At 46.5% G+C, this 15,397-nt stretch overlaps 1 protein-coding gene across 1 annotated transcript in view; it reads left to right on the top strand.

Moving 5' to 3' along the window:
- The first annotated feature begins 311 nt into the window (after positions 1-311).
- The window catches only part of SDK1 (sidekick cell adhesion molecule 1), a 555,116-nt gene continuing 540,030 nt past the window's right edge, over positions 312-15,397 (top strand). The window contains exon 1 of the mRNA XM_054572434.1: positions 312-343. The gene's annotated coding sequence lies outside the window, so the exon portion shown is untranslated. The remainder of the gene's footprint in view (positions 344-15,397) is intronic.

Below are 15,397 nucleotides of genomic sequence, written 5' to 3'. Positions count from 1 at the left end.
GCCCTGCGGGCGCTCGGCCGGGGCCCCCGCCCGTCCGTCCCGCTCGCGGGGCTGAGGCCGGGGCCGGGGCGGCGGCCCCTCAGCATGGCCCGGGGCGAGCAGCGGGCAGCGGGCGGCGGCGCGGCGGGCCCGGGGCGATCGCAGGGGTCCCTGCCCGGCCCCGAGCAGCAGCGGCGGCGGCGGCGACGGCGGCCCCGGGGAGCCAGTGAGGCGCCCGAGAGCTCCGGCGAGGACGCGGGGGAGCGCGGCGGGCGGCCGGCGACAAAGTTGAGCGCGGGCCGGCGGCGCGGATGGTGGGCGCTCCTAGCGCTGCAGCTGCACTTGCTCCGGGCGCTGGCGCAAGGTAGGCGGGGGCCGGGGCGCGGGGCGGGCGGCGAGGGGCGCGGGGCGGGCGGCGAGGGGCGCGGGGCGGACGCCAGGACCGGGCGCGGGGCCGGGGCGCTCGCGCCGGTCAGGGCAGCGCTGCTCGGCGGAGGCGCCGTCGGCGCCCTCCCCGCAGCCGAGCCCGCCGCTCCGAGCGCCGCACGGATCGCGCACGGTGGGCGCGGGGCTGGCGCTGGTTCCGGCTCCCGCACGGCGTCGCCGCGCTCACAGCGAGCCGCGCGGGCTTCGCCTCAGACCCGCGGGGTGTCTCCCGCGTGGCGGCGCCCGGGGCCCCCCGCGGAGGGCGGCAGCTGCGGGGACCGGGCGCTGCCCCGAAACCCGGCCCCTGGGGCCGCGGGCTCGCTCCGCGCCGGGAGCGCCCCCTTCGCGCAGGTGTGCGGGGCGGGGAGGGCGCGGGGTGCGAGCGACGGCGGCGCCCCTTCGCGGGGAGTCCCGGGCGCGGCGGGGCCGCGGCCCTCGTGAGCGGAGCGGGGCGAGCGCTCGGCGCGGGGCCGGGGCCGGGGGCCGCCCCCGGGTCGCCGCCGGCCCCGCGCGGTCGGTGCCCCGCCGGGCGCCGCGCCGCGCCCCGCCCGCCTCCCTGAAGGCGCAGCGCCCGCTTCTGCCTCGTTTAACTTCTCCGTCGCTTGCGAGATGCTCGTCTCACTCGTCCGCGCGGCTCCGGCGCGGCGGCCGCGGCGGGAGCGCGTGCGAGGCCGTCGTGCGGTGGCGGCGGAGGCCGCCCGCGGGCCCGGCTCCGGGAGGACCTTCCCGGCCGAAGCGGGGTTGGTGAACTTTTCCGAAAAACGAGTAACGACAGGAAAGCGCGACCTGCGCCGGGCAGCGAGCCCCGCGCCCCGACCCACGCGAGACCGGGCGCGGTTTCCGGGGCGCGGGGCCCAACTTTTCCTCGGCTGCGCTTTGAAGGCTCTGGGACGTGTCGCGGTTTTACAACCGAATGTTAATGCCGGCGTGTTAAACAAGGTGCGACGGCAGCCCTCAGACTTCGTCAGGAAGGAGCAGCTTACTCCTCGCGCCGGTAAAAACGGCGGTTCCTGTTTTACATTTAAATGGTTTATAAAGCGCACAGAGCTTTCGGTGTGACATTTCGAACGGGCTGTCGCAGGTTTTAAACTCATCGGCAGGTGTCCGCGCTCTGCGCTCTGCGCAACGTGTAACAGAGCCATCACTTTTCCTGTCACAGGAGCGACGCCGCCCTTCGACAGCAGCGCGTGCGTCTCCCCGGCGGCCGTCCGGGCGCGGCGGGCGGGGCGCCCCGGCGCCTCACGCGGAAGCGCCGCCCCCCAGTCCCTCCGCGGGCGCCGCCCGGGGGCCGCCCCCGGGTCGGGGGGCGCGCGGCCTGCAGCCGAGCGCGACGTTCGCGCGTGGGAGCGCGTGGGAGCGCGTGGCGTTCGCTGCAGCGCTGAGGCGGGAGCGAGGCCGCCGTTGGCCTGTGTGAAGCAGCAGGTTCAGATCCTCAGAAAGCGACTCCGGGCGCCCGCGGTATCGCGAGCGCGCGTGGAGACACGTTCTGTGGTGTCCACTCCGTGCATCGCTGTGCGTGGCTTTCTGGCTCCTCGGGCTCCCGAGGATCCAAGACGTCAACTCTGAAAGGCGGGGCGGCGCGCAGTGTCCTCCTGTTCCCCACGGCGGTGGCCGGGCCGCGCGTGGCCCGGGTGTGAGGTGCGCGGCGTCGCCGCTCTCCGGCCGGACGTCGACGGCCGGGCGGCCCCGTGACGTGCGCGGTCATCGCGCGAGAGACGCCGGGCGCGCTTCTCCGGTCGCTGCGTGGGGTGGCTCGCGGTTCTCGGCTCCTCCCTCGGAGCAGCTCCCGGGCCCGCCCGCCCACGGCGAATCCCGGGCACCCGGAGCCCGGGAACCGCGAGCCTCGCGGGCCGCGCCTTCTCCTCGTGCCAGGCGCGCCCGTGTCCTGGGGCCTCGCCCGCCGCGCGGCCTTGAACGCGGCTGCTCGTGGCATCGCCAGGGAGCTGGGGACAGCCCCGAGGCCTGGCTCTCGTTCCCGGGGTCGGGTGTCCCTGACTTCACGTTGGACCTGCCCGTCAGGAGGTCGGGACACGCGCCGGAGGTTCCGCGCCGGGCAAGTTTGAGAACCGTGGCGCCAGCCCCGTTAAGCGACGTCACGTGGTTCGGCTTTGGTTCTAGCCTTGTCTCCGCCCTGGGGTTCACTGTAGACCCTCGCCCGCCCCAAATTTTCACGATTTTTCCATGGACTTTGAACCTGTTGTCTCTCAAACGCATCCCATCTCAGACTGAAGTTTCTCAGACTTACTCCGCTTTTTAGTCACTCGTTCCTTCGTGGCGGCGGCTGACTCTGCTGAGCTCCGGTTGGGCCGAGGTGCGCGCGCGAACCAGGGAGCCCCCTCCACCCTGCAGCGCCTCTGGGGTGCGAAGGCCGAAGGTCGCTCTCCAAAAGCCCCGCAGGCAGGCGCGTCCTGGGTCCTCTTCCCGCGGTCCTGTCCCCGCGTCGGCCGTTCCCGTCGGCCCGGCGTCCCCGCCGTCACTCTCGCCCGCCGGTCTCCCGGGCGGTCCCAGCCTCGGCGGCGCGGCGGGTTAGGCCTCTCCCCCTGCGCTGCGGCCCGAGCGGGGCTCCCTGTGCTCGCCGGCCGCAGCCGCGCCTCCTCTGGGCCCCGGCGCCCCGTTTCCCGGAAGGGCCTCCTCGTACCCCTGGGCCCCTTCGCCCTCAGCGTTAGAGCTGGAGTCTCACTGGGAACTGCACGTCCAGACTCCCCGCTTCCTGGGCCTTCACTCGCAGGGCTGCGCGGAGGGAGGGCTCGGATCCGTACTGGTCACGCCTTGGGAGGCCGCTCCCCGGATGACGGATGGCGCCCGGCCGCAGCCCGGCCTTCGCGCAGCCCGCGGTGTGTGCCAAGCACAGGTGCTTTACAGGGGGGCGCGCTCGTTCTTCACAGCAGCCCAGGAGGTAGGGAGCGCATATATTCCTTTTACCGGTGAGAAACTGAGGCACTGAGCTGTTGCCTGATTTGCTGAAGGTCCCAGGACTAGTCATGATGGCGCCACCGTGGAAAGCAGCCTGGCTGGTCTGCGGTCTGCGTCCATGGCCGCTGGCTGGGCTGTCTCCCTTGTGGCCTCTACCTTTACCCGGGAGGAGCAGGGGTGAAGGGAAGGCTGCGGCTGGTATTTTCTACACATTGTGTCCAGTTGCTTGGCTGCAAGTTTACAGTTAGTTACCTTATTTACTGTTGTAAAAAATAAAAATTATGTTCTATAATTAGGAAACTAGAGAAGAGGAATAGGTATAATTCCCTCTATGTATACCCACCCTCTCCCATAATAACATCACTGTTGCCACTTTGGTGTTTTTCTTTCCAAAGGGCTTTCTTCCCCTCCCCCCATAACATAATGGTCAAATCACAACTGAGTACGGGTTGTGGCAGTTTGGTGGCAGATTTGAATACCCCAGAATTGACCACTAGGAGTGTACCAACCATTTCTTTGAGGAATTCTTGGGAAATTCTTTTATCTGCACTTCAATACGTACATTGAAGTCCTTTAGCTGAAAATGGGGTTGGGGTTTTTCAGACGCAGACTTTTGATTTGTTATTTTGCTTTAGCATGCATTTAATCTAACCATAGTTAGGTTAAGCTGCGTGCTGGGATTATTATACTTAGCCAGGAAGTTTCCAGTGCCCTCAAATGTTGGAGTAAAACGAAGTCCTTCTGGAAAACAGGAAATTAAGTGGAATCAAAGAAGACCTTGAGTTAAACTCTACCTGCCAGTTGTCTTTATTTCTATCCTAAGAGTCTTTGTGGTTTTTGTTGTGAGACATGGATTGGGGGTCCTCCTCTGGGAGTCCCAGAGGTCAGAGACCAATAATGTTGGCTGACTAAATCTGGAGAATGGGACAGAGTGAAAACACAAAACTGGATTTCGACTAGGTAAATTTTCTTAAATTTAAGAAAAACAGTAGTTGTAAGAGTAGACCCTTTAAATCCAAATCCACAAAAGTTGAGTAAAGCTGAGGATGGGGAACGAAAATCAGGTTGAAAGGCATAGCAAAAAGAGGAGTTAAAGTAGATTTATCTTTTTTAAAAGTAAAGTTATTGATATGTCTTATTATCTGGTTAAATACTCCTATTAAGAGATGATACATTTCTACCTCATATAACTGAATTTTTAAATTTGTAGTCTCTTTCATTCTCATTAATTTGACTTGAGTATTTCTATGTCATTTTTCTTAAAAAGTTTCCCCCTATATTTATGTCTTTTAATAAAAAAAGATAATAAACATTTGTACCTTTGATACCAAGGAGGAATATATTTTGTCAACGGGGACTGTTAATGTGGGACTCCTCTCATTCTTTTGTAGTATCACAAAGAAATTATTTATTCAAGGAATCCATGAAATGCAAAAGTCTGCCATAGTTTGACAGATACCTGACTGCCAGTTACTGATCCTATACCTAATACCTATTCGGGAGAACTATATGGTTTCATTAGATTAACATCATTCTTTCTATATCAAAATACAAAAACTAAAATGTTCTGCAAGCGCTGCTTTAGGAAACCCTTGCTGTTCTAGTACTTAGGTGGTCTGCCTCCTGTCAGGCCTCTTTAAAGCCAGAGACTTGTTGCCCTAGCCTAGCTCCAGCCCCAGCCCCAGCCCCCAACCCTCTACCCCTACCTAGTCTCCTGGGGGTATTGTAGGAATAAGAATGTTTTTAAAAGATTTCTTAGAAACACAGATGTAGTGGGTGGAAAAGGCATTGTGCTAAGTGTCAGTAGACCTGATTTTTATTTCATTCTGTAACTAATTTGCAATATGAGCAAATCTGTTAGCCTCTCTGAGTGTATTTTCTCAGCTGTAAAAGTTGGGGATTAGACTAGATCTTCAAAATTGTTCCTCTCTGATTCTCTGATCTTCTGCATGTTGTCAAATCCTTTCCGTCCCTCACCAGGCTCCATAATTGTGTCTCCTTTCCAGGGATTCTGTAACTCCACGTCTTAGCTCTTGGAACTTAATTCCCCTCATTTTACCTTTGCCAGGGTAGTTAATACAGTGTAAAGGCAACTAAGATGCAATATAATATTTCTCTTTAGGGGCTGCCATCTAACACATGATGCATTTGCTCTAGCCTGAAAATGGTTCATGCTCAAAATTTTAAGTTCTCTAAAATGAATTAGTGCCATAATTTGTCAGTATAAGCCTGAAATTTGGGGAAATAAATTTCCCTAAAATGTGAGATGTGCCCTGGCTGGTGTGGCTCAATGGACTGAGCCCCAGCCTGCAGACTGAAAGGTTGCTGGTTCCATTCCCAGTCGGGGCACATGCCTGGGTTGGGGGCCAGGTCCCCAGCTGGGGGCATGTGAGAGGCAACCAATTGATGTTTCTAAAATAAATAAAATCTTAGAGGGAAAAAAAAGCGAGATGCTTATTTATTTAAATAGCTGGAAGACTAAAGGGCAAGACTAATTGGAATCTACTGGAGGTAATTAATGCAGTGAGAAATTTAAGGAGATATAAAACGGATGGATAGGGGAATGTTTGTATTTACTGGACAGTGACCATCAGTAATAAGAGATTAGTAGACGGTTGCTGTTGAAGTTTGTGTTCAACCTAACATTAGGTTAGTTGTCTTCATTAGGGACTTTTAGTAAATCAAAAGCCCTCAAAATTAACAAGAATTATTTCAACAGGCTTAGCTGGCACCCTGTTGATATACAATGTCTAGCAAAGATAGCCACTATCAATTAAATAACCCAATTTCTTGAGCCACTATCAGTTAAATAATCCAATTTCTTGACAACAGGTGTCAGTCAGCTACATCTATTTACTGATATTTGGAGATGAGCTTGTTGAACATGGGCTGAGACAATAGTTTCTGCAGTGTTTTTGGCTTTTCACTGTCTGTGTTTGTGTGTGTTTTAAACTGATAAGGCCAGCCTTTGGAGTTGTGAGCTTTAGAGAATGGGCTAGACTCCCAGGCCCATATTATAACACAAACAACATTAGCCTTTGGTGCAATGTTTTGTTACCTTTTTTCCCTTTCAGAACTCTCTTTTGTATTCTAGACATGATTCCTTATCATAAGAGGTTAGGAAACTCACAAATATGTAATCTTGAATTTACAAAGATGAATGATCTTTCCAAGAAAAAAATTTGGGAGGTAACCAAAGAATGCTGTTGTGACTCTAAGAGGAGTGTGGCTATTCTGAGAGTGCCAGCAGTTTCCTTTACTAAGAATAATTGGTGGTGGGAATTTTAGCAACCCAAGTAGCCTAGTTAGGAAAAATTTAGATTTGAGGTAAGGAGGGATTTGAAAGTTTATATTACATAGGTGTAACGTATCATACATAGCTAAGGATGATCATCTCCAGAGGTGGTGGAGACTGTGGGTTCTCTTCTCTAGTGTGACCCTTAATTTATGTTTTGCGTGTGTAGTTTTCTCACGAAAGGGGGCCTGTTTTCAAAGTGAAGGTCAGTTCTATCTTGCCTCCTCCCTAGGTGTTAGATATGATACAAAAAAAAAAAAAATAGATTTTGATTTTGTAGACCAAGCCTTCTATACAATGGTTGTCGTCAGTGTTGATTTAATACATGAGCCACCAGATGGCAATAGAAAAAGTGTTTCTATAGAATATGATCTGTAGTTTCCATAGATGATTTTTTTTCCTTCCATTGTACACTACTTTTTAGTATATTTATGCAATGTATAGAATTGTTAGCCATGAACAAGGTGAATTTATACCCCTGACAATGCAAATCAAAACCAGGAAATAGAATGGCGGTAAAGTGTTACTGGAAAATGCCATTTTATTTACATGAGCATGTGCATGAATTGTTTCCAGGGAGAGAGAATGGGTTTCCAAGAATGCACCTTACAGTTTATGTTATTGTACAGTCATGCTTTCACTTAAAATGTTTTTATTCAGTATTTAGCTCTATAGTGAGCTGTGATGATTTGCAGAACATTAAAGAAAGCATAGCTTTCACCTTGCAACATCTTGTGTAACACCTTTTAAAGGAGATACATAAGTTTACAAACAGTGCACATATTTATATATTTTCTGGCCAGAGGTATTTTTACTTTATGTAGAATTTTCTTATCTTTTTACCTTGTAGGCATGTCCCATTTTTCTAAGTATGTCTTCCGGGCTCTTCTGGAGTTTTCTTCTTTCTTAGCTAAGACTCTTGGTTGCAAGCTAGAAACTCAGTCTGAATTACTTAAGAAAAAAAGGATTTCATTGGAGACATCCTAAAGATTTACTGTGTAATGAAGAATACCTTGAAACTTGGCAAATTTAGGATTTAGCTCCACCTTAGAAATAACTAGAGCCAAGTGTTTGAAATCTCTCAGGCACTGTCTTCTTCGTCTTCCTCTCTCAGTTTGCTTCTGTTCCTGTGTTGGGTGCCATTCTTGACTCTCACTGCAAATTGGCTTTTTTCTTGTGACTGAAAACCAGCTATCACCAGTCTTTGCATTCCTGTTGCTTCAGACCCTAAGTAAAGATTGACTTAAAGCTTTGGTCCTGATTGCAAAATTTGTGAAATGATCAGATTTGTATTTTAAAAGCGTAACCTTGAGGGGGAATAAAGCATATTGACTGCAAAACTGAAAACAGGGTGGGAGAAACCAGAATGAATGACTGTAGACCAGTTAGGCTGTACCAGCTGCTGCGGTGAGAGAAAGTGGAAGCTTGGACTGGGGTGGTGGTGTTGGGGAGGGAGAGCACTGGGCAGAGTTGGGAGAGCAAGGAAGATACAGAAATGGGCAAGATTTGGTCATTGGATGTGTGGAGGGTGAGAAGGAATATGTCCAGGGTGATGTCCATGTTTTTGACTAGTTGAGCGGTCGTTCAGTGAAGCTGCAGCATCTCAATTTGGGCAGTATGATCATGCTTTTGGTTTTAAATGTATTAATGTATTAAATGGATTACCATTAAAGCTGCCACGTGGAGCTTCTAAGAAGGTGTTTGGATATGAGTTTTGTGTCAGAGGAGAGGTCTGGTGTTTGGTATTAATATTTATGGAGACAGTATAGCATATGTTGTTTAAGAGGATGGGCATGGCATAAAATAAAACTGCCTCAGCCGCTTGCTAGCTGTCCTTCCCTGGGCTGGCTGTTTAACTTTTCTAAAGCATTATTCCTCATCCCTGAAGTGTAGGTATATAATTGTACCTACTTCATACAACTATTGTGAGGATCATTTGATACAATTATAGGCAAGGTGTTTAGGATGACTGAGTACTTAGCATGCATCCCGTAAGTGTTGTTATCTGCATGTTTGTGGACAGGACATGCCTCCTTCACCTTTCCCGTAGTACTAGGTATTAATGAGCGCTGCAGGACACAGCCGGGAGGGTGGAGAGTTGGTGTGACTAGAGTCTAGTAATGTTAATCTGGCTGTGGCTTATTGGATACACTGAGGGAGGAATGTGGAGTGATGGGAGTAAACTGGAGGGTGGCTGTGATAATATAGGAATAACAAGTATTTGACCCGGGATGATGCTGGGGTGGAAAAACAATCAAGGTCAGTTTTGCTGCAGAGAGGTGAGTAAGATTTGGACCAAGAAAAGGCCACTGGATTTGTTGTTTAGGTGGGAAATGCTTCTCTTGCTGAGTATAATTCCACTAGAGTTGTAGGAGTATAAAGTAGACCAAAGTTGATTACAGAATGAATGGGTAGTGAGAAAATGGAGCCAACACGTGTGTTCTCATACTACTGAAATTCTCAAGCAAGAAAACAAGAATTTGAAGTGTATAGTGACAAAATGATCTCAAAATGCCTTAGAAATGTTTATTTTTTCCAATTTGAAAACTGTTCTCAAGCCTGAAAAAAATAAAAGTGGGCTCTTGTCATCTGGCAAAATGTAAGTAATCATCACAGTTCTCTGAAGGGATCATTTCAGTTTCATTTTGTGATGACTAGAGGCTTCTAGTAACATTGCTGCCAGACCTGAGGTAGAGGATTTCCACCCTCTCTCTGCTGCAAACACACACAAGCTGCACAAAGTATGATGAGGACTAACAGAAGCATCCCTGAGCCAGAGAGGCCGGGAAATCCAGGTGCCAGAGTGAAAGGAGAATTCCAGGCCAGGGTGAGGTGGGGAGTAAAGGCCTGTGGTGATTCCAGATCTGGATATAGGCCCCAAGGGCTTGATCCTGAGGGTCTCATGAAGGAACGGGAGTCACAGTCTGAGGTCTGCATAGGGGAGGCGGTTAGAGGTGAGGTCCACCTGCATAAAACCTCGAAGGACTGGCCCAGCTGTGAACAGAGGACTAGAAGAACCTTGCCCACTAGTATGAGAAAGTGCAGAGAGAGTTGCTGTCATTCTGAGGTTGTGCATAAATAAGAATTAAAAAAAAAAAGAGAGAGAGAACATCTAAACCCTGTGTACCTCACATTGGGGCTGGGTTAAAATTTAACATCTTACAATGCAGCTAACCCTCAAGCTGAGATATTACCATAAAATCTGGGCCAGAACTATGGAAACCATGGAGCCCTCAGAAATAAGTGGAAAACCATCCTGCAGAGCAAATGAAAAATCTAGGACTCTTGTAGTAGAAACAACTCATGCTAAAGATGAACTGCAATAAAAAGTTGCTAGCCACACAGGAAATGAGTCCCTATGAAGCAGCGTGAGCTGATGTAAATAGGAGTATTGGTACTTCAGGAGATGCTCCTGGGACACAGGGGTTAAAATTATTAGAGATAAAAAGGGTAAGATCATAATGAAAGAAAATTGCAGGTTAGAAAAACAACACAGATTTGGAAAAGACCCTAATGTAGCTTCTATAAGTGAAAATTATAGCCAATAAATAAAAGTAACCTCAATGGACAGGCTAAACAGCTGTAGATATAATTGAAGAGAATGCTATTGCTCTTCAAGGGGATGTGTGAAAATTGCTTGGAATATGATATGGGGGAATAAGGAGATGGTAGGAATGAGCGGCTAAGACTTATGAGCTTTAGTAGGAGAAAGTCCAGTATTACCTTATGTAGGCTTCCAAAAAAAAAAAAAAAAAGAAACAATCTGAAGCTATAATGGCTGAGAATTTCCCATAATAAACGCAAGACCTGAGTTCTTAGGTTGAAAAAGCACAATGAACCCGAAGCAGGATGAATGAAAATAAACTCATACCCAGACATTGTAGGTGAAATACTAGGGCAAAAAAAAAAAAAAAAAAAAAAAAAGGAAAGACAAAAACAACCCAAGAAACTGATGTCTAGACTGGCAGACATTTTGTTTGTAGAAGATGATTGAATAATGTTTTCAAAGTGCTAAGGGGGAGAAACAACCACCAACCTGGAATTCTGTTTCCATATAAAGTAACAGACACAAGTAAGAGTGAAATAACGACTGTAGATAAAGATAATGTTGATCACTCAGACTTGCTGAAGGAACCACTAAAAGATGTACTTAAAGAAACCAGAAGAAAGGAGTGAAATGCACAGAGCAAAGTGCTTGCTAAGTGATAGGTTGCAATGTGTCCCTAAAATTTACTCTTTATGTATTGGGCCTTGTGGTTTGAGAAAAGTGAGCATTGGCGGTTTCCACTAATATTGTACAGTGGACAGATTCGTTTGAGAGTTCATTCATTCAGTGCTTAGTGAGGACTTTCAGTGAGCAATGTGCTGTATCCCTCAGTAAAAGTACAATGATAAATAAACAGTTCCTTCCTTCATAAAGGAACTTACTGTTAATTGAGCAGAGGCACACCAACAATTATGTTGCAGTGTTAAGTGACCTTGAAGAGCCCATTAGGCCATATGGAAGGTTCAGAATCCGGGAGATCAGCTTAAACAGGATTTTAGCAGGTACAAGTAGGCAGACTGTTTTAGATTCTGGCGATTCAGGTTAGCACATGGGAACAAAAAGATGAAGGACTTGGGTAGAAACTGAGCGACAGGAGTGAGGAATTCAGTATCTGGATGATAATATGATTGTTGCCAAACAGAACTACTGAACACCAACACCTTTGTGTTTAGCCAACACATTCCACAATGACTTCCTTTACATTCCAGTTCTTAGCTGTGGGAGCAGAGGACTTTCGCTGCATTAAATGCATAGGGATAAACTTTTAAGAGCATTTGAAGGAGAGTGTACATCTGGAGGAACATGGTTAAGATAGGAAGTACAATGGATGAAAACGAGTGGCAAACGAGAGTGTACACATTTGCAGTTTTGTGGCAGCCTGATATGGTTGACTGGTTGTTTTTAAACAATTCCTGGCCTTTGGCAATTACTTAAATCTAGTATCACAGTGTTATAGTTGGAAAGATAAAGGCTGTCTATGTCTCTACTTTGCTGTTCTTAATCAAAACTGTAAGACATAAGTCATACGTTTCTCATCCACTACCTCCGCTCTACCAACTGAGCTATGGAAGGTCCCACTAGTAAGCTCTATGTTTCTATGTAGATGGAGACTTTGTAGCAATTTAAAATTTATAATTCAGTGTTTTATTTGTTGCAAATACAGCTTAAGTTTTTTGTTTGTTTTTTTAAGGCCAAGATTTCTTTGCTTCAATAGTTGCTCTTTCTTGTGTAAATAAACTGAGTTTCATCATAAAATAGATACTGTTGGCAACAAAAATATTAAAAACAAACAAACAGCCAAACCTCATTTGCCCTGTGACTTCTCCCAAGTCAGCAAGTAGGGAAAAATGAGTCCTATTCTGCTCTGATGCTTATTCCCTCATTTTAGGGAACAAGTAGGGTCAGTTGGAGTCCTCTGTTCAATTAGTCAACAGCTGGTGACCCTGACTAATATAATGAGGCCCTGAATTTTTCTGACATCTTTTCTAGTGGCCGATATAGCATGTGGGAAAACTAGTACACTACATCAGCATTAAAAAGGACATTGTAGAAGTGGGTCTAATTGACATGGAAGGATGTTTAGAATATATTTGGTGAAAAATGATATATTATGCTTTGTATAATATAATATTAGCTTGACTTTATCGAGTGTTTCTTATGTGTTGAACACTGTGTTAGGCCTTTCTATGCAGTACCTATATCCTCTTACAGCCCTATTTTATAGATGAGGAAACAGATGCAGAGAAGTCAGGGTCACCCACTTAATAAGTGGTGGAACTGGGCTTTGAATACAACCCTGGCTGGTTCCAGAGCTCCTGTTCTTGGTCCTGGCTCTGTGCTGCTGTTTATGTGTGACATGAGCCCATGTGGGAAGTCCTGACATAGGGTCATTCATACACATGTAAGAAAAAAGTCAGGAATGCAACCCATCAAGATTTTGATAACATGTTTCTTAGGAGAGAGATAAGTATTTTCTTTTTTTTCTATTTTGTGATTTTCTACAATGTGCTTAGGTTGCATTTGAAATAAGAAATGACATAAAATGCAGAAAAGTATAACAGATTTGAAAAGTAATGGGTATGTAATATTAAGTCAGAACTGGATAAGAAATTACTCAGTTTTATAAATATGTCCAGTGAGTTACGGTTGAAGTAATAGACTAGCTAACTTAAAGTGCTTTTCTCTGTGTCACAGAAATTTTTTTCCTGATGTTCTAAGTTTCAAACAACAAGCATTTATAACTTTTTAAAAAAATTATGAAAGTACTTATTTACCATAATGTGGTGGTACTAGTGGACTTTAGGAGGAATATGGTATTGAAGTAGGTTAGTGGCTTAGGCTGAGATTGCTTTAATGGGACCTGAGAATTTTTTCTATCTGCGGGAACTTAAATGATTGCTTTGGGCCTTATTTTGTTCACCTATTTGAAAAAGGCATGCTGTATCTGAAATTACAGGTTCATTGTAAGAACAAAAACTCCTTTGAAAGATGGATTGGTAATTGCATTTGTACCATTGATTTCCGGTTAGTGCTGTTTAATCTTTGTTTTATGATTCTGGTGTCAAATTCTCCTAGTAGTGAAACAATTCAATAAATTCAATTTTTTTATAGTATTACATACAAAAAATTAGAAGCATGTAATTGGTTGTAACTGAAAATTAGGAGTGATTTTTAAATTTAAATGTTTTATGTAAATTACAAATTTATCAAAATTAATGTTAACTATACTATAAATGTAAATTACAAGAGTGTTATATGTGAAAGCTGTCGTGTAGCAGGAGAGAACTGCAGTGCTACCTGGCTTGTAGAAATGTGCTGTTTTCTGAGAATGGGCCTGGCACACAGCAGGGCGCCCACTGGCCATGTCTCTGCCGTGCCATCACTTGTTTTCATGGAACTGTTTAGAATCCCCGCAGCCTCAGAGCTGTTCTGGTTCTTGCCCTTCCTGAAGTTTGGATATTCAGCTTTTCCTCAAGTCTATTTGTTTTCAGTATATCCCTTTTCGGCTCAAGTTAACTGGAGTTGGTTTTCTTAAACAAATGGTATTGAAACCTTTTAAAATGGGGCAGGGGTGCTTAATAAGCATTGTCAATAATTTTGAATATCACATTATAAATACAAAATTATGGAATTTCTAATAGTATTTTAAAGCAATTAAAGGAACGCATATTGATTCTCAACGAGCAAATGAAATTAGTCTGTGTGTGTTTTGATTTTGTTTCCATGTTTCCATTTTCTGTACTAACTGGGGAGTGAGAATTCCTTCTCCTAACCTTGCTTTAGCTGCCCCTGTGCCTTCGATCTTCCTTCTCATTTCTCTAGCTTGTCTTTGTTCTGGAGCTGTGTTCCCACGGGCCAGTGGCAGTGGGCTTGCCCCTGCCTATACCCCTCTTGCTTTCCTATTTTTCAGGGGCTGTTTTTCTTCTCGACCTCACTAAAATTTCCTACCTGCAGTCCCTCCTTCCATTTTCACAGGGATTGGTTTTTCTTTCTGTGTACGGTAGCACGTTTGCCCATGTTCAGATGTGAGCAGTGTTAATAGGTACCCTGTACAGGTAAAGACACCTGGGTAGGATGCTTGATTAAAATAGGGGTACCCTTGTTGTTCTTAAGCCTCTTTATTTAGCTTTGGTAAGTAAGGAGGCTTAAAGTATCTTTTAATGGCAGGATTTTAGTTTTTACATTCATGTTGTATTTTACCATGTAGCGCTTATTCTTTATGAATAAATTACATGAAGAATGTTAAAAACTGCCAATACTGAAGTATATGTAGTGGAAATGCTCTGCTTCTCTGGTCCTTGGTCCCCTCATCCCTCTGCTTGAGGTCACCGTTGTTCCCAGTTTCTTAAGTGTTTTTACAGTGATATTTTATATATAATACAAATATTACCCCCCGCCTCCTACTTTTTGGTTTCATACAAATGGTAACATACTATTACCTTAGGAACTGGCCTCACTGGGCTTGTCTTTTGTCACTTAACAATGTATCTTAGAGATCATTTCATACTAGCACATGTACATATGTCTTTTTTAAATACATACATAGAAAATGCTTTTAAGCCATTGGCTATAGTGCATTGGCATTATAACATGATAGTGTCATGAGTCATAGAACTGGGTCAAATCCTCGCTCTGCCATTTATGAGCAATGTGACCTTGGGCATGTTACAGAACCTGTGTTTCAGTTGCACATTTAGAAAATGAAAAGTTAATATGTCTTCACAAGGTTTTTGCAAGGATTATAAGAGATGTATATAAAAGCATTTAGCACAGTGTCTTGCTTAATAAATCACAGCTATAATTGTGCTCATTAATTTATCAGATCAAATGAACGCCTAATGTGTTTCTCCTTTCTCTACTAAAATAAAACAGAGAAGGCATTACCTGTTTCTTGACTTCTTAACTTACCTTGGTTGCCTTTTTCCTCTAATCCATTGTTTATATTCTCTCCCTCTTCTCTCTCCACCCTCCCCCTCAAAAAAGGTGTTAATGCATTTTTTTTCCTTGAGTTTTCTTGGCTTGCTGATGACTTTCCTGACCTACCATATCATCCCTGCCATCGCATCGGCTGTGATTCAGTACAGCCCCAACAGAGCAGGAGCGTCTCTGCTGATGAACTCCAGAGTGAATTTCATACTGGCAATCAAATTTATTCAAGTCACTAGACAGATGGTTCTTTTGTGATTGGAATTTCAGCTGGAATAGATCTGAGATTTAGGTAAGGATGGCAACTGGCA

The sequence above is a fragment of the Pteronotus mesoamericanus genome, unplaced genomic scaffold (genome assembly GCF_021234165.1).
Source record: "Pteronotus mesoamericanus isolate MK-2021 breed Mesoamerican mustached bat unplaced genomic scaffold, CSHL_Meso_final contig_1, whole genome shotgun sequence".
NCBI lineage: Eukaryota > Metazoa > Chordata > Mammalia > Chiroptera > Mormoopidae > Pteronotus > Pteronotus mesoamericanus.
The sequence above is the reverse complement of the archived record's forward strand: the minus strand, read 5'-3'. Positions and strand labels throughout refer to the sequence as shown.